Genomic DNA, 24,800 nt, shown 5'->3' on the forward strand with positions numbered 1-24,800 from the left:
ACCGTGACCCACTGGTGTTCTTCCGGCTTTGACTTGCCTCGAACTGTAATCTGTGAACCGGAAATAGCAGGGCTATCACTGCTTTTTTTTCTTGCGCTTAATTCTCTTTTGTCTCACTTGTTGCCGCGTTCAGTGGAAGTAAACGGCTTTCAGCTATAACGAGGTATAGGTGTGCAAATAAGCGATACACAGCAATCGCGCAACCTCGTACGCTTGCGCCCTCTGTAGCACATCTTTCGGTACGCAAGATAAGCAAGAATTAACCACAGTTCTTGCACTTGCCCTTACTTAGCCCACAAATTACGGTGGCGAAAGGGTCTGGTGCGGACAGCGAGCTCTCTTTCCAGCGGCACGGTTGCCGTGTTTACGTGCACGTCGCTGTCGAGGTCGCGCTCTGTAGTTCATTGAGCAAATGTTTGCGGGCCTGCGAACGATGGTGTTTGCGCGCGCGCGCGCGCGCGTCAGCGCCCTCATCGCCTTTTCCGGTAACCGCGTCGCTGCAACACTGCTGCTGCTGCTGCTTCTGGTCACGCGCTTTCTCTGGTGGCGACGTTCTCCCACCTCTGTGCGGAGCGCCTCGAGCTACGATTACTCGACACGTGTGCCAGACTCTGTTCGCGACCAGGCGGGTAGATCCTATAGGATGTTCGAGCGAAAGTTTAGTGGCGATTATTGTTATTGCTTGTTTGCTTTTTCCCTCTTTTTTTTCTTCATATAACTGAGAGCGTGCAAGAGCACCTTTTGACACAGGACCGTGTGTCACCGGTGCCGCCGTCGTCCAGTGTCGTGGCTTGTGCACTAGCCTAGCGCGGAACGATCGCAGGAGGAAACAACGAATTCGGACTTTCGTCTTGCTAGGATTTGCGTACCTGTATGTGACTATCATGGCCTCTGAGATCGGGCGATGCGAATATTGGGTGCCGCGAGATCTCGGACGCCACGATAGAGTCGTATAGATGTTGATATATATATATAAAAAAAAAATACTAGAGGAAAAATGTGGCGCTAGTTTCTACACGAGCTGCAAGCATTGTGGTTCAGTCAGCATATATATAGGAATGTCGAGTAGCGCATGGATTGTCCTTCTGACTACAAACGCCTGTGGGAAATTGCGAACTGATCGTGTACAACGAAACATTGCGTTAAAAAGGGAACAATTCGCAAGGATTATGTACGTGCGGAGTGCGTTACTGCCATCTGCGTTTAGAAGGGAAAAAAAACAGTGATTACTTAAATATTTAGCTCTCTAAAGGCCTGACCGAGCGAAATAAATGAAGCCAAAATCACGTCTGGACGCACGAGCACGAAGAATAAACAAATCCATGCACTACATATTATTCCCATGTAGCTGAACGCCGCAGCACCAGAGTTCAGAAACAGGATAATGTTCTTATTGATTAGGTGTGATACGTGAACGAAGATGCAGAAGGACTATCTCAACTATTTCTTAGCAGGATAGTACTATACGTGTGCTACGACGATGTAGCGGGCCACTACGCGAAAGTGAAGAGCACCGTCTGTTTCAGCACAGTTCGATGCTTATTAGTTTAAGGGAGGAATAAAAAAAATCACGGTACATTCGACAGGTTTCTAAGGTGCTCAACTCGGTTAGTAGCGATGCGGAGTCCTGTCGAGATTTCGAGGTTAAAGCCAGATCAAACCTGCCGGCAGCCGAACGTTCAGCTGTTCCCGCGCGCGTGATCCAGATTCCGTTGGACATCGGTCGCCCTCCCAGCTCGAAAGTGACAGCGCCTCCGAGCGCTCCGAATGAACTTCGCGAATGTGTCCCGAGCGTTCGATTTGGACCAACCGAATGTGGAACCGCCCCGTGGGAACGCTCTATAAAGCCCACCGAAAGCGCCCAGTCGAATGACTATCAGTGAAAAGCGAGGTAAGCGAGGTATAGCGCGTATGGTCTCGACGAAAAGTATTGAAGAAGCGTTAGTTGAGCGACCTATATATGCGCGGCGCAAGAGAGTCCCGTGCGAAACTTCTGGCGCTTCAAAGCTTTGTACGTTGTGGGGGTCATTCTGCTGGCTTTCCAGAGCTCCGCAGTTGTCACATCTGTCACGGAGAGCGCTATGACAGATTCGTGCGACAACTTTTTCTGTTGCCTTGTGAATTGCCCAGTGCTCTGTGAATTTTCACAGTGGACAGCGGGAGCGTTGTCCGAGCTTCGAGTCTAAAACAATATGCAAAACGCCGAAGCAAAAGACCGAACGTGTATACATCTTGTTTAGCGAACATGAAAGAGAGAGATATTAGAACGTGTTTTAAGAGAGTGTAATCGCTGCGAAAAATTATGGAAAGAGAACGCCTCTGTTCAGGTTACTGTGTACGAATGCCTCCAAGAACTTCTTGGCAATGCATGCTGTTTTCAGTTGGTGAGTCATTTCAGAGTCCGCCTTAACGGGCCGTCACAATGCCGAGTCCTACACTGCCGTGGTTTTTCTATGCTTGCTCCGCGCCACTGTCTCGTCTGGAGAGTATTTACTGGTACATCCTTCATTTTCTGCCTTCCTTTATTTCTTGAGAGATATTGGCGCTGTTGCAAACAAAGCCTACGGCGCAGGCTAGTCCACGTAAACAGCGCTTTCGCAAAGCTTCCCAGCTTTCCTTGTGCACCGCACACCGGCGGCGTGAGCCATTTATTCTGCAGCCTTTCTGCATGTGTGGTCACGTCTCCTTCGATGCGGCCACGAAGTCTTGCGCAGGCAAGGCATCAAGGTCATCGCCAGAGAACACCGGAGCCGTCATACACCGCCTCCCTTTTGTTCTTGTCGTAACACGTCAACTCTCGGTGCGGGAGCTCGCTGCTCCCCCCCCCCCCTCACCCCACCCTTCCTTTAGCTATACGCCTGATGACAGGGTGTCTCGCTTTAGTAGGCGTTGGCGCGTGCTACCAAGACTAGACGGGCTGGATCGCCATCGATCGAGTCACAGATGCCTCTTCTTCGTCGATATCTTTGCATGTTTACTGTTCTGTTGCTTTGCCTTGTTCTCTTACGGCTGAACCCCCGTTTCCTGCACGTAAGGGTCCCTCCCCCTCTAGGCCCGAGTGCGTTGATGTCAGCACAACACAACCTAAGTGTTTGGCGCTGCGGTATCCGCTGGCTACTCCTCCCCCCCCCCCTTTCTTTCAACCAGCGTTTAAGTGGCTTTGCGGCAGGGGAAATTTCCACGCATCCGTTACGATCACGTGCAGGCGAGCGATCGAACTTCAACGTCGGCATGTGGCGCTTATGCTTGAGTAGGCCAGTGTAGTCAAGTAGTGCTAGACCGTCTGTAGGGAACCCATCCTGACGCGGTCCTCAGCGTAATCAGGAAGCCTCCGTCGCCGTAATACATGTATCCCGCTGTGTAAATTCACAACGTCTGGGCGTGGGAGCATCGTATGACCAGATTCCACGACATCACGACACACTACTAGTTACAAAAACGCGTATGCCCATTCCCTCACGCTACGTTAGACAGGACGCAAGCAGTACACTTCAGACAATTACAAATGGATTATTACAGAAACGCCAGACTCGTGCACGCCTTGTATCCAGACATGTACACTACAAACAGATGCACATCGTGTGGCGAGGTTTCCACGCTTACATGTTATGGGAGTGTCGGGACTTAACAAACAAGTCGGGCAGTGCCGACCCCTCCGTCTGTTCCACCAGGAGCCTCCACTCGCGCTAGAAGACCGCACTGTTCAGCTCGACCCTGACAGCACAACTCTGGGCCGTCCAGCGAGCCGACGAAGCCGCTTCGAGAAAAGGTCGCGGAACCGCGTCCGCGGCGGGAGCCCTGACCCACTAAAACATGCCGGACTCAAATCTTATTGATTTGAAAATAGAGTTTACACTCTCTCCTCAGTGAGGGGCTTTTTACCCGGGATACTCTTGGCTGTTTCTTTCCAAAGGCTCGCCCTGCGGCATCTTAGCGTCTTCTCCCCCTTCTGTGGGAACGCTTCTCCTCTGTACATTTTCTTTGAAAAACCGAAGCGTTCCAATTGCCTCGTTCTCCCAGTTTGCGAGTTCTGTTTTGCGGAGCAGACAAGTTGAACCGCTGGGTATGTGACACTGGTTATGTGGCCGAATAGACAATTTGGGCCACTGGGTCAATGTACCAGAGAGGGTGTGTAACACTGGCGGTATGTGTCCAAACAGATGAAACGAGGGATGGGATGCAAATTTTGGAGCTCTGTATACGCGTGCTCAGCGGAATCTGGACGAGCAGCCGAGAGGCCGCTTGGGCGTTGCTGCGCTTGAGAACGTTTTGAGTGCAGACAAGAGAACACGCGAGGCACGAGTCATGACACGGTGCCCGTGCAACAGTCTCAAATGGTGGTATTTCAGCTCGCATAATCGGTAATGAACACTGACATGGTGTTACGTTCGCGTGGTCGCGGTACGTTCGAATAAGACATTACATTGCATTTGCGTCATTAGTGTTACGTTTGCGTAAGTTCACATTTCATTAGTGTCATATTGTACAAACATTTCCGTTATTCGCGTTACATTTGTATAATATTTGTTTTAACTTCTCCGGAAATATTAAAAAAGAAACGATACGCTTAACACCGATTCCTGCATAAAGCGATCCGCCGATTTTGTTTTTTAATTCTTCTTTTGTATGACGAACGGTTATTGCACAAGTTTGAGCTTGGCACCATTAATTACTCCTGCAGTATTCGTCATTTCGTTTGCTCATAAGACCATCAGATCTTAAAACACATTTGAATTCATTGACCTTTCCACTGTTTGCAGTCGGAGTTCTGGGCGCGTGCTTTATGAACTTTTCAATTACGAGCAGGCGCAGAAGGCTGGTCGTCTACCCTTCATTTGCGTTCATGCTCAGTCACGTGCGCTCACAGAAGTCCAGTGCGCATAATGGCGGTGCCCAGGGATCTGCACTTTGAAGGGCCTATAACGTCTTAGTCGTATAAGACGCATTCGTACTTGCTTAATTCTAAACGGGAATAAGGAAGCCCCAGTAAAGAGGTGCGGTATACAGGGTGTCCCAACTATCGTGTACCAAGTATGCGAGCGCCGCACAGCTGGAAAAAATCAAGGTAATGTTGTTTGCCGTCGCTTGGAGATACGCGGATTTTTTTTTTTTGCATTTCACCTAATTACATAATTAGTCTTAATAATTAATATACTTTTCAACTATTATGTTTATATGAAAAGTGTCAACGAGAAAATTGTGGAGTGACATGAAAAACTCCTGATACAGCTCTCTCTTGCTCGATACGTGCTACAGAAGTGTTTTTTCTGAGCCTGAAAGAAGCCCGCGAATAGACGCAAAGTGCCTCGAGCGGCCAGTCGCGTGGCAATTTTACGTGTATTCGCGGGCTTCTTCCACAATGTTGGGGTTGGTGGACAATCCCACCGCTGGCAACCAGTTGTAAGGTTTTAGACGTTGTTGAAGGGAGGAGCATCCCACCGCTACCACCAGTTGTACGAGTTGGGGTTGGGCATGAAATATGTGGTAGCTGGCCCATGCCGTCGTCCAACTCACCCACGCTTGGGACGTGGTTGTAGGGAGGAATTTGCTCTCATCGTGAACTAGAGTACGGGATTTAATTACAGTATTTACATTACGACAGGAGGTACATTTCAACATTCTAGCATGACTCCCAAAGGGAGCGCGAAAGACGAAGCACCAAGCCCTAGGCACACAGCACGACTAGCAGCCGACAAAACGGCTGCTTAAAAACCCTCTGTCCTCCCTAGATACCTAGCTGAGGGAAAACTGCCGTTCAACCTCCGTCCAATGGGAGCGTCCAGCGTTATCGTAGTCGACCCGCCTTTGAGAGGGAGGGTTCACACACTCACTTCCGCACTTTGGTTTCGCTGAAAACACTAAGGTGAGCGGGTCCTCGTAGACAAGGGTTGATACGCTTGACCCAAACAGGCGCCTCTTGATTGCAGAGCGCACTCCTCAGGTAGCCGCCACGACTGTCAGCAGACTGTGGCGAATTCTGGGGCCCGTGAAAACGCACCGCAAAACACCCTTTTACGGGAGTCCTCTTGCTCCAAGTAGACCGTGAAGGCGACAGCGAATCAGGTAACAATACTTGGTCCGCCGAACGTGGCTAGCCTTGCTGGCGTCGCCGGATCTCCGAAGAAGGTACATGGTCAGTTAACGTTGCTGGCGTCGCCGGTTCTTTGAAGGAGTGCATGGTCGGTTAACCTAGCTGGCGTCGCCGGTTCTCTGAATGAGGCGCATTGTTGGCTCCCCAAAACGGCTTGTCGCAGTGGGCCGGGAAGGGTTCGAAGGTCGCTTCTCCGAAGGACGCCACCCCGCAGGTCGATCGAAACAACTGCAGCGGGCTGTGAAAGGTTTTCAAGTCAGCACCCCTGCAGGCTGAGCGTAACAACGCTCGGAAAAGCACATTTATGTAGCACATATTGCGCGCCTAGTGGATGTCTGATTGCACACGTCGCTTCGCAGCCATCTCGACGACTAGTACGTTCGTCATTGGGCGGCGCACGTGATAGTGTGGAGGAGGTGGCGCCACGTCATGAGTGCGCAAAATCGGCGCGTTGATGACGTTCCGAGGTCTACAAATGTCACAACGCTTTCGCATTCCCACAGACAACTTTAAGTTTAGCAAACGCTGTCGCGCCAGGTGTTGCTGCGCAGAAAAGCGGACGCGCACGCTGCGCAATGACGTCGCAGTCGAGGCGGTTGTCGGCGGTGAGAGATGGAGGAGCGCGCAGGCGCTCTTGCGTCTCGCGAGGACGGCGGCGTGCATGCGCCACTACGCAGGAAGGGCGTGCCGCTGCACCTTAGGGAGGAGGCCGCCTTAGTGTCACACGTGTACCTTCCCATGGCGGCTCGTTATGTCTTGCAAGAAGTCTAGCCCCGATTGTATAACTTGATGCATTACCAAAATTCCTTGCAGAGAAGCCTAACCCCGATTGTGCAACTTCGTGTATTACCAAATGTGCAGTGAAGCTTTTAGCTTTCTTGTGTTACAAGAGTGCAACACCGGCCGAGTCTCTTTCTTTCTAATAGTTTTAGAATAGTTTGAATCCTCCTGCCCGACCAATCAAACACTGGGGCAGAAGTGCGATCAATTTCATCCCAGCGGCCATAGTAGTAAGCATAAAGCACAAGAAATCACGCCAGTGGAGCACGCTAAACATAGCTCAGGGAGTCAAGCCGCGGCCATTCGCACTTCTCAAGAACGTTGGGTATGCAACTAACTGCCTATATGTTTCGAATGCTCTATTTGGACTTTTAATATAGAACACCGCTTCATAAATACGCGATGTTATGACAGAATCTTGCTGATGATATGAATATTAGGAAATGAACATCGCTTTATATTGATAGTCCAAACGACCTTTGCTTATTCGAAAAGTATGCGATATATAATTGCGTTGCAATCGCTTTCGGCAGTGTTGGGTTTGTATTGGACTCGATCTCAACGATTACTCTTCGCGTACCCCTACCTTTTATTTCTCCCAGCCTGAAAAAAAAAAAAGAACACTCAGACGTAGTTTGGCTCTATTACCGTTTCCTTCTATAACAATGGCATTCACCGAACGGTTTAGGAACAGCAGTTCGATTGTTTAGGACGGCGTCGGTTTCCATTATTTTACCCCACAGCATCGTAAACTAAAGAGGGTTGAAACCATATAAGCACGTGTACTACCATGATAAAATAGCACCGCGATGAAAGCTCTATCTGTGAAGCCTTTACTAAAAGGATGCGGAGAGCAAATTATCGACCACGACCGCTGAATCGTGAAACGCTGCGGACTGCGTGCTGTCGACAGTGGGGCAAAAGGCATCTTATGAGGCCGCCTTCCAGCAATTGTTCGTAGCGCGCTCACCACATGATCCCCGACTTTTGTCCCGCTTTCAATAAGCAGCCCATGGATCGGCGCCGTTTGCACCACTTGCGGAGGGACCATTGCGCAACTGTAGTGAAATCGTTCAGAACATAAAACTAGCTCCACCTTACGTTTTTCCGAACAAATTACTCGGCTAACAACAGCCGTGTAAACATACCGGGCGTTTCTGAGAAGACTTTCAGTAACATTTAAAAATAATCTATGACACACAGCGTAGTTCTAGTGCTTGAGCTTGTCTACTTGAAGACGCGGATATTACTTGCACAAGAAGTCGAAGTGCCTAATCTACTATTTAAAAAAGTTCACGCATTAAATTTCTAGCTAATTACCTTACGTCACATACTGCTATTTGCAAATTTCAGCTCGCGAGCCCTCAAGGCATATCCACTTGAAAAGAATCAGGTGGATGGCATCATTTCCCAGATATGCATGCATCATCAAAGTTGCTGTAAAAATGCACCGTCGTTGCGCTTAATTTCTTTATAGCAAAACCACGTATTTTGCATTGAAGCATAAGAGTGACTAGACCGCCTGTGCGTTTATTCGCAAAGTTCGGGAATTAATATATGGAAAATTTATGCCATCCTGAGTATTTGTTCCAATTGAATCTGCCTTGCGGACTCCCAGGGTTTATAACTTATAAATTGCGATATGTGCTGTAAATAAGTTATTTAAAAACATAATTAGTGAAGTTTCGTCAATTATTCAATTATGCACCTCGATTTCTCACCCAGATGACGTCCGCCCGTTTCTGCAATCCAGCTCAAAAATTATAATTGCGCTATCTGCCACTGATGTTTGTTTTTTCATTACATTATCGAAACACCCGGTATGTGAATCCTCGTTGACTGACCAGTTGTTGCAGTCACTTTTAACTCGAGCGAGATACGATGGTGTTGCCAGGACAACGCGCGTTCGCCACACACCCCGCCGCGGCACTTGCAACGGCGCCCCTCCGTCGTCTACCGGCATCCCATCGTGCCAGACAGAAGAAACGTCCCCCTCCCCCACTCCCACCCCACGCCACCCCACCCTTCGGCGAGTCGATGTTTGTTCTATCGCTTCTGGGCTTATTCTCCTCATCCGCACCCTCATTCACAATATAAGCCAGCCTCATGCCGAAGCACCGACACTGCAAGCTCGCCTAATTAACGACAGGGCGGCTTCTGTGAGCAAAGTTAGCGCCAGTTCGGCACAGCCGACGCGGCAGAACACGTATGCTCTGAGAAACTTGCGCGTCCGCGCTATTTGCTTCTTTTCCGCCTCCTCCGGTGTAAGGCAGCGCGTCGTTTCTTCGCTGCAGCGGTCCACCGATTCTCCCTTTATTTTTTATTTTTTTCCTCGGCTCGATCGGCTCGCACTCCGCTTCTCCCGCTCAAGATATCGCGCGGCCAGTATTTGCTCTGTCCGCCCGCTGCGAATAGCTCCGGACTTGTCTCTGTGTCGGCGAGGAGGCGACCGAACGGCGCTCCGTTTCATTGCCTGTACAACTGCCGCCGGGCTGTTTGAACAGTGCCGCTGCAGCGATGGTCGTATACAGACCTGGGAGACCGATTCGGTCTCTGTTGATCTTCCTTTGTTCTCTGGCGACTTGGTTTAGTCAGGCACGCCGCTGCGGCAGCCGCGAGTCTCGTCGAATAAGCCCTGGGATCTGCTGTATGCGAGGTGTAGGTCGCGGAGGATCACGTGAGAGCTGGACTCGAGCAAGGCCGCAAGGCACAACTCGCTGCGAACGTTGCGAGAAGCGGGCCTGTATTTGTGACATGACTGTGAGACCGGGCTGGTTGGTATTCCATGCTGAAGTGGCAAGCGCAAGAGTGGGCGCGGGACACTAGAAAGGCGACAAGGACAAGCGCTTGTCCTTGTCGCCTTTTTCGTGTCCCGCGTCCATTCTTGCGCTTGCCACTTCAGTCTGTATTCGCGAATTTCTTGCCAGATGCGTGCAGCGGTCGTCACGCACGTGCGACATCTGCATGCGCATTGTTCAGCATAGTAAGCAAGATTCGCCGTGTTGGGTAGTACGTGCGTATATCGTGTCCATAAAGCAGAACTGCTATACTCAGAGCTTGCGTTCCAGTGATATAGATGGACCGACGGGTGGACGGATATTATGACATCATCCTCTAAACAAGTTCTTTTCTACCTTTTCTCTTGCACTCTGTATTGGCCCTTATGACTTGTGATTCGTTACGAGCGGCGAAACAGCGCTGAACAACAGGACCGGGAGAGGGACACAGACACCAGCGCCCTCTCCTCGTCCTGTTATTTAGCGCTGTTTTACTGCTCGTAATCATGAACCAACCAGCCCAAATGCGTACTCTCCTACTCATGTGCTTCGTGTTGACGAACCACCGAACCCGATAGTAAGTTAACAACCTTAAGTTTATTCTATGTTTTGCCAACTATTGTGCCGCCGATATTCCAGCTGGCGAACGTCTTTTACTCTATTCTACTTAGCGTATTCGTTGTACCTTTCCGGTAACAGTTACAGCGCCCCTTGTAGGCATATACTAAACGCCCTTCTGTTCTCCGTTTTGCGATCCCAAGTGTGCGATAAATGTTCGAGACAGGAGGAAAAAAAAAAGGAATGTTGACTTATCAATGTTAATTTGGTATTACCAGGCGCCGTACAAAATGTGGCAAGAGAACATGAGACTACTATGTTCCTGCATACCTTACTAAATTATCTGAAAGTGTCTTGAGCGCTCAAACTAAATACAATATTAAAAAGGCACTCAGACAAATTGACAATTAGTCGCCTCAAAAAATTGCTCGTTTTTTCAGTGATTTACTTAGAAATCTTTCTATTATTTTTTTTCTCCTTTATGGACTATGCAAATGTGAAAAAATATGTCGCTTACAGTTACTGTTGGTTCTGCTGCCTGCCAGCCAGCCACTGCCGCTCAAACCATGTGTGGCTTTGGTATGTTTTGTACACTGGTCTTTTTTTTTTCCTTGTAACTTCGTGGAATAAAGTATTATTATTATTATTATTATTATTATTATTATTATTATTATTATTATTATTATTATTATTAGTCGCGTCATTGTGGAGCGTGCTAAATGCGCGAGACGCCAGCAGTAATGTGCTCAGCCGTGGGCGTAAATGCGGAGACACGTTAGAAGAAGGGCCCCGAGAGTATGCGAAGGCATCGCTGTTTGTCTCTTACCATTGTGGCGACGTTGCTACAGGCTCTGAAGAACACGCCACGGTGATGCTCAGAGACAAACTCGTGTCGCAAAGGGCGTCGCCTGCATTGACGAAGTCCAAAAAAAGAAAAGAACAAAGGAAGCCAGCGGGAAAGGCCTCTTAGGGACCCGGTGCCTCCATTGGTCCAGTGCTTGCTGACCGGCTGGCTGTGATGCGCGCCTAACACGTAATGGCGCGAGCGAGGCATTCCTTGATCCACGACCGCCGTCGACGCGAAGCTACCCACCGGCAGCGCTTGTCAGTGTATGCCTGTCGCTTCCTGGCCAGTGATTTAGAAAACATGTGTAGAAGAAGTATCGGAGGTTGCAAATCTTGCAATAAAAGGAACTTTCTTTCATCTCAGTCTGTGCCCATCGGGTGTACCTCCAGCTAGTAATTTTCTGCCTCTCGTCTCATCGTTCCGCGTTTGACGTAATAGTTCTGCGGAAGCCCGCAAGGTGGAGAGAAGTAATTAATAAAGGGAAAATGAGATCCACCCAAACGTAGCGTAGTTTTTACAATGCATTGTTTCTACAACTTCGTTCACCTTACGCAGGCATACATGGTTCAGCTTAGGCAACAACACGCCGTCGTTCGTTAAGCGAGCCTGTTTCGCACACTCAGAGGCGCTATTGTGCCTCACTTCTCTTATTTATATCTTTTTACTTCAAAATGGCTCTGCTTCGCATTTTGCGCCGCGGTATACCTGACACATTGTCACACCTGCCGAACGAGGGCTGATTGTATAAAGCGCGACACAGCACTGAAACGATGCTCCGGCTATGCGCCAGAGGCTTGCATTTTGCATTTTCTTGGGAGGCATTCCCGGCCCCGTCGTTTCGCTCCCTCCTTCCCCAAGGCCGGGGCTCAGCGGACATAAGACGCAGAGTTCCGCCCTCGAGCGTTATATCGCAGCTTCGGTTTTTGGACGCGGCGGGGAACATTGAGATACGGCTGGGATGCTCTCTTCGCAGTGCAGGTTAAACAACTTCAAGTGAACCGAGTTCATTCGGTCTTTACTTTTTTTCTGCCACCGTGGTCACCTCTTTCGGCCTAGTGAGCACGTCTTTCGGCCAGTACCATTAGCGTCGAGAACAGTAGCTTCTGCCGTCCATCTGTAAGCGAGCTCGAGAGCTGCCGTGGCCGGTTCGTTGAACCGGTTCGTCATTCCGAATGCGGTCGCAGCTCGTCCACGGAAAACAGCAGCTTCGAGGACTGGAGCCACCGTTTGTTGCATTTCAATTAAAGCAAGCGGGGTCGTTCCATCGGTCTTGCCAAGCTGGTAGTACGGCGGTTCCTTCGAGATTGCGGAAGTTAAGCAGCACTCCTTTGAAGGGAGACCGCTCTGGACCACCAACTGCCCGATTTCCCTGTCGCGCAATACTTCAGGTATGTCCGCCGTCAGCAAAATAGTTAATATGCATTCGACGACGGATTTCCTCCCACTCTCACCAGTAAGCGCCCCACGCGCCATCCGCCGATGAACAGTGGCAGAACAGCGAATGTCGCCGGAGCCAAGGTTTCTTGTTGCACCGGTGTTCATCACTTCGAGCGTCCATCTTCCTGTGAACCTCTGCCTTGGTTCAGATTCCCACTGTTCACCGCCATTCTATACTGACACGCTATGTACGCTGACGCGTTGCACGCACTCTCCCGCGCTAGACTGTGCGCGTACAATCGTTAAATCTCGTCACGCCTTGCTAACGCTCCGTCCTTGTGTCACCCGCACGTGTGACCACCCACCCCCCTCTTATTCACCGGCGAGATGGGAAAGGAGACGTGTAATCGCGCGCCGTATCATGTCCCGGTCGTCAGATTCGTGATGAATGAGTGTCGTTTTCGCTCCGTGTACCGTCCAGAGCACGCAATCTCCCCGAGCGTGGCTCGCTTCGTATATATACCGTCCCCACACTGTCGCGATCTAGGCCCACAAAGCCTGGCCGAGCAGCAGCACTTTTTTCGGGTGCCGACGACGCAGTCCTAAGGAAGTCTGGGACAAACTCCTGCAGCGTCATAAACGGGCGACGTCTCTATTGTCCCGTGTGTAGTTGCTGCCTTTTGTTTGCTGTTTTCCTAGCAGGCCCATTGGTCTCGCCGCTCAGTATGTTGGAGCATGCCCGCTCTTAACGATGGCCATCAGACGGTATTGTTGGGATGCTCTTTCAATGTTGTGCACGTTGGACGCTGCTGTGCGCCTGCCTGATGGTCGCGGTGTTACTCTTCGCTTCGGTGGAATTATAGAAGTGCGCTTTTGTACTTATTCTATCGAACGTCGCTGCACAGACGTCAAATTCGCAGTTACTAGCATGCCCCCTAGGTTTACAGGTAACAGTTTGGGTATGTTCGAAGTTACTATTTTTGGTAATGTTTAATGTTTCTGGTAACCTTCTACATAATGAAAATAAAAATGGGGGATAGGAAACATACATAGACGCAGGTATAGAGAAGAAGACACAATGCGGTGTGTGCATTGTGCACCCGTCCTTTTCCGGGTTTGTGTCTTTCTTCGCGTGCGTCTTCTCAATATGATAGACACGTGCCATCTACAAAACGAAAGCAGTCTGCCTTGACGAAACCCAAACACCGTTCCACGTAAAACAAAATTAGAACAACCTCTTTAACCCTCATTTCTAGTCATACGGAGTGCATTCGTGTATAGTAAAAATGGAAAGTTTTGTTTCTAAATTAGTATAGTAAATCAATATTCAGCAATTAGTTTGCTGACCTGACCACAAGTGAAATTCCGCCCCAGTGTGTCAGGAACGCTACTACGTGTATCTGGTTAAATTGCACTCGTCTAAAGCAGCCTTTTTAGGTATCGCTCAGCGTAACAAAAGCGGTACAACTGACTTTCTGTGATACCACAAAGCTACGGCAGAAGTTTAGACGGAAGCCCGCTCCCAACGCCTCGCGTTTCAGCGCCATCGAATTCGAAGTTCGCTTGAGACTAGCAACGTTGCCCTCCGTGCAAATTGAGCGAATTTACTTGCGTTAGAGCGTTCTACAGGGAAGCATGTAAGCTCGGCAACGATGTTCGCAGCGTGCTGAAGGTGTCTTATTTCAACGAGTGGTAGGACATTTATGGCGTACGCTAGGTTGAGGCAACCTATATAAGTGTGTACAAGCCTATACCGCTTCCCTCGAACGTTCAATTCTTCCAAGGAGCCAGGCTTGGCTCGCACGCCACGTTCCCATTGGACGAGGCACGCAGGGATGCAGTGTAGTATCTAGATATACTAAAAGAAATACCTCCCGCCTGCGACCTCCTTCGATATGTTTATCATGCAGCACAATAACTTAATGGCATAAAGAAAACAAAAAAAATTAAGCTCGCACGCGTTGTCACTAGCGCTCGATCTAAAATGCAGCCCTTCTGAGTCTTAACTCTGAGGGCCCGCGGCACTTTTCTTGCCTCCGCGACGAAGTTTCATCAATATCTGTACCATGGTTGGCGAACGTACTCGCTATAGGCACCGCTCCCGAGAGACTCGCAGCTGAACGAGCCGGGAGAAAGCGACGATGTAGTTTTAGACCACACTTTCGCAAACACTGCGCGTCGCAGGGTGGGACGCCGTTATCGAAATTACGCGCATATAGAGCCGCAACATACTCCACTGTGACGGCGCGCTGGGGCGCACGCGAGCAACTGTGTACAGCTCCGTCGAGCGTATAGGTGAAGACGTATACGGGACAAACCAACCGAGTGCCGAGACTATTCGAGACGCCCTATAGCAGCCGCGTGATAAAACGCCCACGAAAATAAGTTTATAACTCGGTGCAGGGAACACTTGAAAGCACGACACCGAATAGCGCACGTAATTGGGGCCGATTGATTTCTGAAGGTTTTAGCGTGTGCCCAAGCTGATCGATGGCCGCGTTGGCGAAACCGCTCGGTGCAGCGCAATCGGCACACAGACAAAGAACAAAAGCGGAATACACAAACGTGGAAGTGATAATGTGGGTGTCCTGTTCCTCCGTGGTGTCTGTGAGCAAGTTGCGCTGCGTTGACCGCATTTGCGTGATGGTATATCGACGAGCCCCCACCGCAAACTTGGTCAGTCGCGGTGAGGGCCTCCCGTTTAATTGTGACCAATTTGGGTTCTCTAACGGGCGCTTGCGTATAATTACGAGCGAGCGTTCTTGCATTTCGCCTCCACCTGAAGGCGACCTCCGTGCTCAGCACCAGGAGCCTGTAAGCACTTCGGCGAGCGTACAAACTTAGCGTGAGCGATTCAAATCGCACAGGACGGCCGCCCAACTACAGGGTGCGTTTCGAAGGCACGCCACTTTCTCCTCATTGGCATTCGCCTCACTGCTTCCGGAATGCGCATATTTTGCAAAGAGAAAGCGAGGGGAGAGGGGTTAGAAAGCTTGGATTGAAAAGGGCGTCCGCTCATAATAAACTCGCCCATATGACTCAACCACATGCGAAACTCCGGTACGACTATGACGCACGATGCGGAATTGCAAAATGGCATAGCGTCGAGGACATGCGCGCATTTGTGATTCTTCGTTCGCTTGTTTCAATTGCGCGCCACTTTCCTTTTGTTTTTCTTTTGTTTTCGATTTTTTTTTGTTCTCTTCCTTTGGTGTCTGCGCATCTCTCGAGCGGGTCCTACCATGGCTGCCGTAAAACGAAACCGGATTGGGCAACGCGAACGCCAGCCGCATTCTTCCTCCAAGCCACACCGCGAGCGTCGTACGAATTCACGCAAGAACGGCACAGCGTCAGCGTGTCTTTCTCTTGAGTTGCCGCAAACCCCTCGAACCCTCGTTTTTCATTTCTCTCTCCCCTCCGCCCCCCCTCTCTCTCTCTCTCTTTCGTTGATTTCGGTGACCCGCAATCGCGGTCCGTCCCGCGGCAAATTTTCGCATAACGACCATGCCACCGCCCCTCGGGTCTGACAATAAAAAAAAAGAAAGATGGGTGAACGCTTGGCTGCATTTTTTTCTCCTCTTTCTTTTTCCTTTCTATTCGCGCTCCGCGAAATGCATTTCGCGCTCCTCTTAGCTAAATCTGTGCACCGCGCTCGAAGCCACAGGTGGTGTATGCATCGACCGAGCTGCGAGCTTTCACGGTGATTAAGTTCTGAAACTGGCCATCTTTTCTGTGGTTTTTCGATAACGTATAATGTGACCTCCCAATGTGTGTACGCCTCGCTTGCACGCTGAAGAGTCAGCAGCATGCACATCGCGTGTTTCGCGCGACAATTGAATTATATTATTATTATAATGCGGGATTCAAAGCAAGAATTATAATTTTAAAGACCAAGTTGGCCGAGATTGACTGGCCGCGGCAAAATTTAAGAAGGAGCTTTAGTTAAACTTATTTTTCTTTTGGCCGTCCAGCAGGCCCGGGGTGCGCTCGAAAAGCACAAGCCGCATAACCCACTACAAACGGGCCCAACTGGGCTAGTGCAGAGTATAGGGTGTAACCCCGGGTCGACGCTTGGCCAGCGTCACGACGCGTTAAACCGTCGTTTGCCGGCACTTTATTAAGGTTAACCCTATCCTATCCTATCCTATCCTATCCTATCCTATCCTATCTTTTTCTTTTTTTTTTTGACCGGATATAGCCGCAACGAGCTAGTCAGCTACGACGGAGGTGTTTTATTCGCTTGAAATATTTGTCGACGTAAGTGAGCATTGAGTTGCCTTTCGCCTTCCAGTGGGAACGGTACACCCGGTTTCTTCGAGAAGTTCTGTTTTTCACTAGAGAGAAACGGTATTAATTAATTCTAATCCGAAGCTTTCGCTGTCCGCAGGCGTCGAGAACGTGCGCCTGTCATCACTACCGACGCATAGCTAACTAGAAAAATTTTCGCGTCCTTTAGATTCCTACACTGTGCCGGATATTCTTGCGTTATTATTATTATTATTATTATTATTATTATTATTATTATTATTATTATTATTATTATTATTAGGTCGTTAAACTTCCATTTACACCAATGCTCTAAAGCTAGGGCGGCAAAAATTTCAACATTTTGTGGAGTCCACTGCGTCCTTGACAATCTGATACAGTCGCCGCGGAAAGACACGATTTCGAATGAGAAGCGTAGCTATCACGCTTAGCCAACCCAGGGATACCAATGCGGGCGACACCGCTATAGAAATCTGCCGAGAATACCTCTAAAACACGTCTTACGTATACGTCTAAAGTACGACGCACATACGTTCTATGTATGTGATTGCTACTTTATTTAATGACGCCAGGTTGTGTAATGATGAAAGTTTTCTTTTTTAGAATGTCACGTCACAGCTAACGAGATAGAGAGGGGGAAAAGGCTAACAAAATATCAGCGCCACCGCAGTAGCAAGGTTGAAGCATAGCGCTGCCGCAAACCACGAGATTCTCTCTCTCTCTCTCTCTCTCTCTCTCTCTCTCTCTCTCTCTCTCTCTCTATCTATCTATCTATCTATCTATCTATCTATCTATCTATTAGCCTTCGCTGCACTTTTATTCTTGATCATTCTCTCTCTTTCCACAAACGCTGACACCCAATTTTTTTCTTCTTTTCTTTCTTTCGTAGAGGATCACCTTTCGCGGCGGTATTTCTTAACCTCGAGGGGTTTCGGTTCGACTATGACTTCGGTGCTTTTAACTTTTCCATCTCGATGCGTGCCACTCTGCTCCTCTCTGTCTCCCGTGTTTCCTTTTCTCCTTTTCTATCCTTCTTCTTTCGTCTCCTTAGGCTCGTAAAATTGGCGAGTGTTTTCCTGCCCTTCTCGAGGTGAGGAGCGAACGGAGCTCGGAGACGACCCGCCCAGTTTGCGCAAGAGAGATAGATCGCCGCGACGAATCGCCCGCGGCTGTGGCGGAAGACAAAAGGAAAACCGCGGCGCGCGCTTCTGCCAACGCATTCGGCGAGAGGGCGGGATTTCGAAAGGAAACCACGGTTAGCGGAGATTAATTCCGCACAACGCTCGGTACCGGCGGCGATCTTTAGGTGTGCGCGGGCGAGATGAGGTAATGTTGGGTGGGAAATGGCGCAATCTATCTTCGCATTAATGCTATGTGAAAGTTGCATCATTATTGTTGTTGTTGTTGTTGTTGTTGTTGTTGTTGTTGTTGTTGTTGTTGTTGTTGTTGTTGTTGTTGTTGTTGTTGTTGTTGTTGTTGTTGTTGTTGTTGTTGTTGTTGTTGTTGTTGTTGTTGTTGTTGTTGTTGTTGTTGTTGTTGTTGTTGTTGTTGTTGTTTCTTACGTCCCAAAACCACGATATGATTATGAGGCACGCCGCAGTTGGGAACTCCGGATTATTATTATTTTTTTATTTTTTTACTACCTGGAGTTCTTTAACGTGCACCCAATGCACGGTACACGGGCGTTCTTTTTTTTTTTTTTTCATTTCGGCCCCAATTGAATTCCGGTCGCCGCGGCCAGGATTTGATCCCGCGCCATCGGCCTTCGAGCGGCGCAGTGCCATAGCCGCTGCGCCACCACGGCGGGTAAAGTTAATTTTCGATGCCTGTGATGTACGGTGCGCTTCGCCGCACCTTAATTCGCGGTAGGTAATTTTTCTTTTCCCCTGAGCCTTAAAATTAGTTTCTCAGTTTGTGTGCACAGGAAGATACACCTGAGCGCATACTTTTATTACAGTATGGGGAAATTACTGGCCGCTTGTATATTATCCCTTCTGTAGCTGTGATTGGCGTCGCCGTGGTTGCTGTTGAAAGGCGTGTATACATTCTGGTTATTCCCGCATGATCGTGCAGCTACTTTTCTTCTCCTTTTTCTTGTTTTCTTTCTTTGCTAGTAAAAAGAAACCTTGGCTTTTTTCTTTATTTCTCTAGTGAACAAAATACATTTTATATTATTCCCACAATCATATTTTTGCTGCGCTGAGTTTGATACCTGTAAACTGTGATTTACAGCAAGCCACGCAAAGGGCGTAGTTGTGGATTTGGTGTGCAAGAGCGAGCTTATTTCCGGTTTGCATAGTTCAGAACACTATTTAATAAAATATGATTACTATACTGAGTAATTCTTTACTCATGTAATTTTGTTGTACATGCTCCCCATGACCAGAACTAAAGGTACAGTTCCCTCGCTCCCCACCCTTCCTTTTCTTTTTTTTTTCTTCGGGAGGGGGGGGGGCGGTTGGTATCACTACCTGCGCACTTCGTTACTATGGCCGTTCTTGTGCAGAGCATCAGGTGGCTGGTTCGATCCCCGCCGTGACGACCTGAAACTATTGATGGTAGAATGGAAGGATGCGCTCGCATATATCTACGCTAGGTGGAAGTTAACTTTAAAACCTCATGTAGTGAATAATAGTCCCGCATCGCTACAGTGTAGCTTAGAGACGTAAAACCTCATCACTAATTGTTAAACACGATCCAGCAGCTTCTTCTGCACTCACGCAAGAAATTTGCTAGTAATGAGCATATAGCTTGTTGTTGCTGTTAATTAGTCCCGTAGTGACTGCTGATCGATAGTGCTGATTAGTTTCAGTAAGTTTCAGTAAGGCTATATGTTGCTGATTTTCTTATCACGATCCTTGTGAGGCACTGTCCTTCATCGTGCGTGTTTGTTGCCGACAGCTGCCTGTACGAATGTAATTGCCTGAATGCCCGCCAAAAATGTATAACAAACGTTTTCAGATGCGATAGCATTTGACTGCGTGCCCTCTCCCTCTTTACTGAATCTTAGCGGCTATCTGTCCCTGACATTATCTGACTTCCCTTATTTTACCAACGTAATATAGAAAACGAAGTATCGGCATTTGTATGGTTCGAACCAAATAAAAAAAGAAAGAAATTATGTTGCAACATTACCCTACTACTTCGCCAAGTCGCTTTAACTGGCCAGCGCTAAAGGTAGTAGCGCAAAATACTACATTCTTCTTTTTTATGACTTAGTTTAAACTAGCGCCTCCTGAACCTCGATCAAGGAACTGCATGTTGCACAAAACTTGAAATTTAGAACTTACATGTCGTATATACGTTTTCGACATGCCGCGTCCCGCACTCGTCGTTCAGGAGTAATTGATTCATTTACGAAGTGCCAGTAATCGCCCGTAAACGTCCTCGGCATATAGTCACACTAAACATGAACGGACTTGCAAAATCGCGTCGTGCATTACATACGCACCGCAGCGTCGAACTGCTGTCGGTTTCTCGTAGGCGCAGTCACGAGACGTGACTTTTGCACTTTTTTGCACAAAGAGGACCACAAGAGGAACACACATACATACATGCTACAGGCACTCACTACGGTTAGACAGCACCTGTTCCGCATAAATACAGCGTATTTTGAGCTAACACTTCCAAACATTTTTAAAGGTTACTTGTGGCATACAGCACAATTCTAATTCGTGAGCTGGTCTACCCCAAGAGGCGGACATTAGTTGCACAAAAAAATTGAAATGCGTAATCGACTAATTAACAAAATCACCCAATTAAGCGTTAAGCTAGTTACCCTTATGGCCCATACAGCAATTTACAAATTCTAACCGTGGAGTTCGCAAGGTGGATTCACTTGGAAATAATTCTCGGGATGACACCAGTTTGAGATACTAATTCCCGAACTTTGCGAAGAAATGCACTGGTGTTCCAGTTACTTTCTTAACAAAACGTCGTTTTGTGCATTAAAGCACAAACGTAACTGCAACGCCAATGCATTTCTCCGCAAAGTTCGGGAATGAATGCCTCGAAACTGGAGTCGTCCTGGGGATTCGCCTTGCAAACTCCGAGCCAGAATTTGTAAGTTGCAATATGGGTCATAAGGTAATTAGTTAAAAACATAATTGGTGACTTTTTGGTTATTAGCCCGTTATGCATTTCAGCTTTTTGTGCGATTAATGTCCGGCTCTTCGAGTAGACGAGCTCGTGAACTAGAACTGTGGTATCTGCCACGGGCAACCTTTAAAAATATTCCGATGTGTTCGCTGAAACAACGGATATTTGCGTATCTCTTGTAGTCTGTCTCGTCAACCTAATAATCTATAGATGTTTATCGTTACACACCGGCTAGGACCAGCAACATGTTCTTCTCCAAGACGGTAAGCCCGAGTTGTCAGCCGAAATGCGCGTTTAGCGGTCGCTGTCGTCGTTCCGTCTTGCTTCGAGTGGGATGACTTGGTTTCGTTTCTTCCTTTCTTTCTTTGTTTTTTTTTCTTTTTCTTTTTTTTTAGACCAGTCGCGTGCCGCTGACTCGTTGCCAAAAAGAGCGTGCGCGGAGGATCGCTTCCCCCGAGGGAGCGTCGATGAGGGGAAAAAAAAAAGAAAAGATCGAAGTTGACTAGGCGAAAGACGAAACGGATAAAATGTGCAATGAAAAACTTCTTAGCCTCTCATGTTTCTATCTTTTTTCCTCTCTTACTTATTTCTCCTCCTCTGAAGAGATACTAAGCCAGCTTATTCTCCGTAAATCAATAAATATAAACTGAAAGGAGACGGCTTCGCAGCTCCTTGCCTTTCGTTCTTGTTCCTCCTTATTCTTTCCTCTAGCAACAGTGGCCGTAGTTTCTCTATTTGTGCGTACGTTGCTGCCGCAGCCGACTTTTGCGCTCTCTGCCGTTCGATATTTATGCGTGCGCCACTGCTTCAGCTGGTTGAAAGAAAAAGAAACGTAAACAATTCCGGAAGGTGCCGCAGAGCAGCTCAGCCACTGACATGCCTGCGTTTGCAGAAACGGATCAACTTCCTTTCTTTTTTTGCCTTCGGCTATTAAGAACTCTTAAGTTTTCTTTTGTATAAACGCCAATGCGACATTTCGCCTTTTGCGGCATGTCGTGCCGTGTTAATGAGTGGTGGTTAGCACCGCCTCACTGGTTTAATTGATTTAGTGTTCTTCTTTCTGTTCGACGAATTCGACGAGCGCGATATACAGAGTAAATTCGGTTTCCTCTCGGGTCGTGAAGTGGCGGACAAGACAGGCTATGCACTGTTCCGTTACATTGTAGCCATTCAACGGGGGGGGGGGGGGGGGGGGGCAATCGAAAGAAAAACTTTTTAGCACGTGTCTATACATACATACATACACGTGTCTATGCATGTGCGTGCACGTGTGTGTGTGCGCACACGTGTGTATGCACTGCTTCAGCGCAAAAAAAAAAAAGCAAATGACACGACGACTACACAGACGCGTGACAACAGTACAAGGTTAATTCAGCTTTCGCGAATCCCTTCATTTTTAATTTACGCCGAGGGGATGCTTAAGTAGAGACGACGACAACAGCGTGTACAGAAAGGCCATCGGTTCCAGGCAGCGTAGGGGGGGTCTTGGGCGCGCGTGCATGTTTATACGGGCGGCAGCGTCATTTGCGGTTCTCCCCAGAGCCGTGCGTATAGCAGCGCTCTGTCTCCCAAGGCGCCCATAAAGAACTGGAGCGGCGGAAAGCTCCGTCGCGCCTCTCGCGCGCCTTATGCACGCGATCCACCAAGCCGCGTCGCTAGCAAAAACGAGCGTGCGCAGTAAATGACTGCCTAGTGGGCTGTTTTGGTGAAAGCGTCCCCCCCTTAGCCACCTCCCTCCCCCCCCCCACCCACCGTCTGTTTGTCTGTCTGTCTGTCTGTCTCTCTCTCTCTCTCTCTCTCTCTCTCTCTCTCTCTCTCTTCCACTTCCCCTGTCTTCTCCTTGCTGTTCCTCCTGTCTGCGGCAATTTTTGGCCCCTCGAGTGATGTGGCGAAGCCTGCCCAACGTGTTCTGGTCGGCTGTCGTCGTAGCATGCGCTTAATTGGCTGTCGAGTAGGAGAGGAGCCGAGGTTTGGGTTGTGATATAAACCAGCAATCTTCTGTTTTGTTTTTCTTTGTTTTTCTTTTTCCCTCGTTCTGTCTCTCTCTGCATTTGCTAGGAGGCGGTAAGCCCGGTTACTTCGACGTTGCGCTGGTTCCTACGAGAGCCCGGCGATCTGTGCGTTTCGCCGCTAAAATCACCGCTTTTGTCCATCCGCAAACCTCAAGGACTACAATGCATTTTCGCTGCTACGAGGTCGCGTGTTCGACTCTCGACCACGGCAGCCGCGTTCTCCTAGGAGCGAAATACGAGATAACTTTCACGCACTGAAGTTTGAGTTCACGTTGAACTATTCGAGGCTGTAGAAAAAGAAAAAACAAACAATCCGCAGCCCTCCTATGACGGCGACGACGACGTCGCTCGTCGACTCTGTGCTGACTTAGAACGTTGAACCCTGTTGTATGTGGACTGACGCGTTATCAGCGGTGCGCCCAATGCCGTCGCCACGTCAACGCCGGCCACAGCCGTCAATGGAGAGCTACAAGCATGATCTCACACGCGTCTTAACTTCCGTCCTAACTTCAGTCCTGTTACCACGCAGTCCGTCAGTTTCGTCGCTTAAACAGCAAACTGCTTCATTTTGCTGCTTACATTTGGAGTGACGCTAAATGATGGAAGGAAATGAGAACCGCGTGGCACACCGATAGACACTGGCACGCAGCTGAAAAAAAGTGCGAAGCTTGCATGTCGCGTAATGCAGTAACCACGACGTGAAAAGCATTCCCGACGGATTTTAGACATGACATTTCGCGGCATCAGCGCGTCTATATTGAAGGTGTGCGTGGCAAACTCATTGTAATCCCGGCCTGAATGCATATGTTTCATGCGGTCTCCGACGAAAGCCAATACATGAAGCACGTATGCTTTGGACCCCCATGACAGCTTTGTTACCACGTGACGTAACGCGGGCGCGTACAAGCCTCACGACGCCGTGCCGCAAATACGCAGCAGGTAATGACCTTCTATGTATACAGGTGTGCGAAGTGGCCACACTACAGCTATGAAATGTGGTCCTTGTGCACCGGTTCGGCAGTGAGCGCTGCCTGGGTCCCTGCATCTTGTCTCGCTCCCCGCATGCTGTGCTTCGTTCGGCGAGGCACCAATGCGCTGTCATCCCAAGCCATCATTCATGAAATTACGTTAGGGGCGATCGGATGTGATGGATACGACGCAAGAAAAGTACTTTGTTGATAGCGTTACCCCGCAACGTGATTGCGGGCCCCTTTCGGCAATACATGTGGAAATGAGTGAGAGCCGCTGATCTACATCCTGCCGTCCATTTCGCCCGCTTAGACAGAAGAAAAACTGAACAGCAAGAACGCAGGTCGTCAGCAGATAGTTTCCTTTTGATCGTGATGTACTTCCGCCTTTCTTGTTGTTCCTTCAGAGGCCGTTGCACAAGCTGCTTTCGGAACCCCTCCGTGTTTCTATATACGCCTCGCGGGCTAACCTGGCAGTCGTTCTTCTTGAGATACGTTTTACGCCCAGGACAAAATCTTCACAGAGGAAATCATCGTAACCATAAACGTAGTTTCATGCGGCTACACAACGTGCAGGAGCAGACTGCGCCAGCTTCCAAACGATTAGGGTGTAAACGTCTGTTGTTGAGTTGACACCTTCACCTAAGGTGTCAGTGTCGTGCGGCAAAGACTTCCAGCCGCCTGAAAGTTTCACGTTGTGATAAGTGGCGAGTGTTTAAAATCGAGTTTTAATCGCTGTCTTTAACGTCCGTGTGCCCCCGGCGTTTTCAATAAACCTTCATCCTTGATTTTGCCGCACAAATAAACCAGACTAAAGACGAGGAAGCACACCTGACAAGGTTGCAATGAAGACAACGAATAATTTCTCCTATGCATTTCTTGACTTCGTTATCTGTTGGCTTCATATTGCCGTGGATAATAAAAAAATAGGGTGCATGGGTTCCCCTTCTTCTCATCCACTACACAGCGAGGTTCTAGAATCCGGCAGGTTTGGTGCGTTCGGGTAGCACACGCAAGTTGATCGGC

General features: G+C 48.8%; 1 protein-coding gene across 1 annotated transcript in view; it reads left to right on the forward strand.

The window, feature by feature from the left end:
• LOC142585562 (17-beta-hydroxysteroid dehydrogenase 13-like) overlaps window positions 1-24,800 on the forward strand; it is a 173,069-nt gene that overhangs the window by 126,069 nt on the left and 22,200 nt on the right. The gene's annotated exons all lie outside the window — the stretch shown is intronic.

This window comes from Dermacentor variabilis, chromosome 6 (genome assembly GCF_050947875.1).
Source record: "Dermacentor variabilis isolate Ectoservices chromosome 6, ASM5094787v1, whole genome shotgun sequence".
Classification (NCBI taxonomy): Eukaryota; Metazoa; Arthropoda; class Arachnida; order Ixodida; family Ixodidae; genus Dermacentor; species Dermacentor variabilis.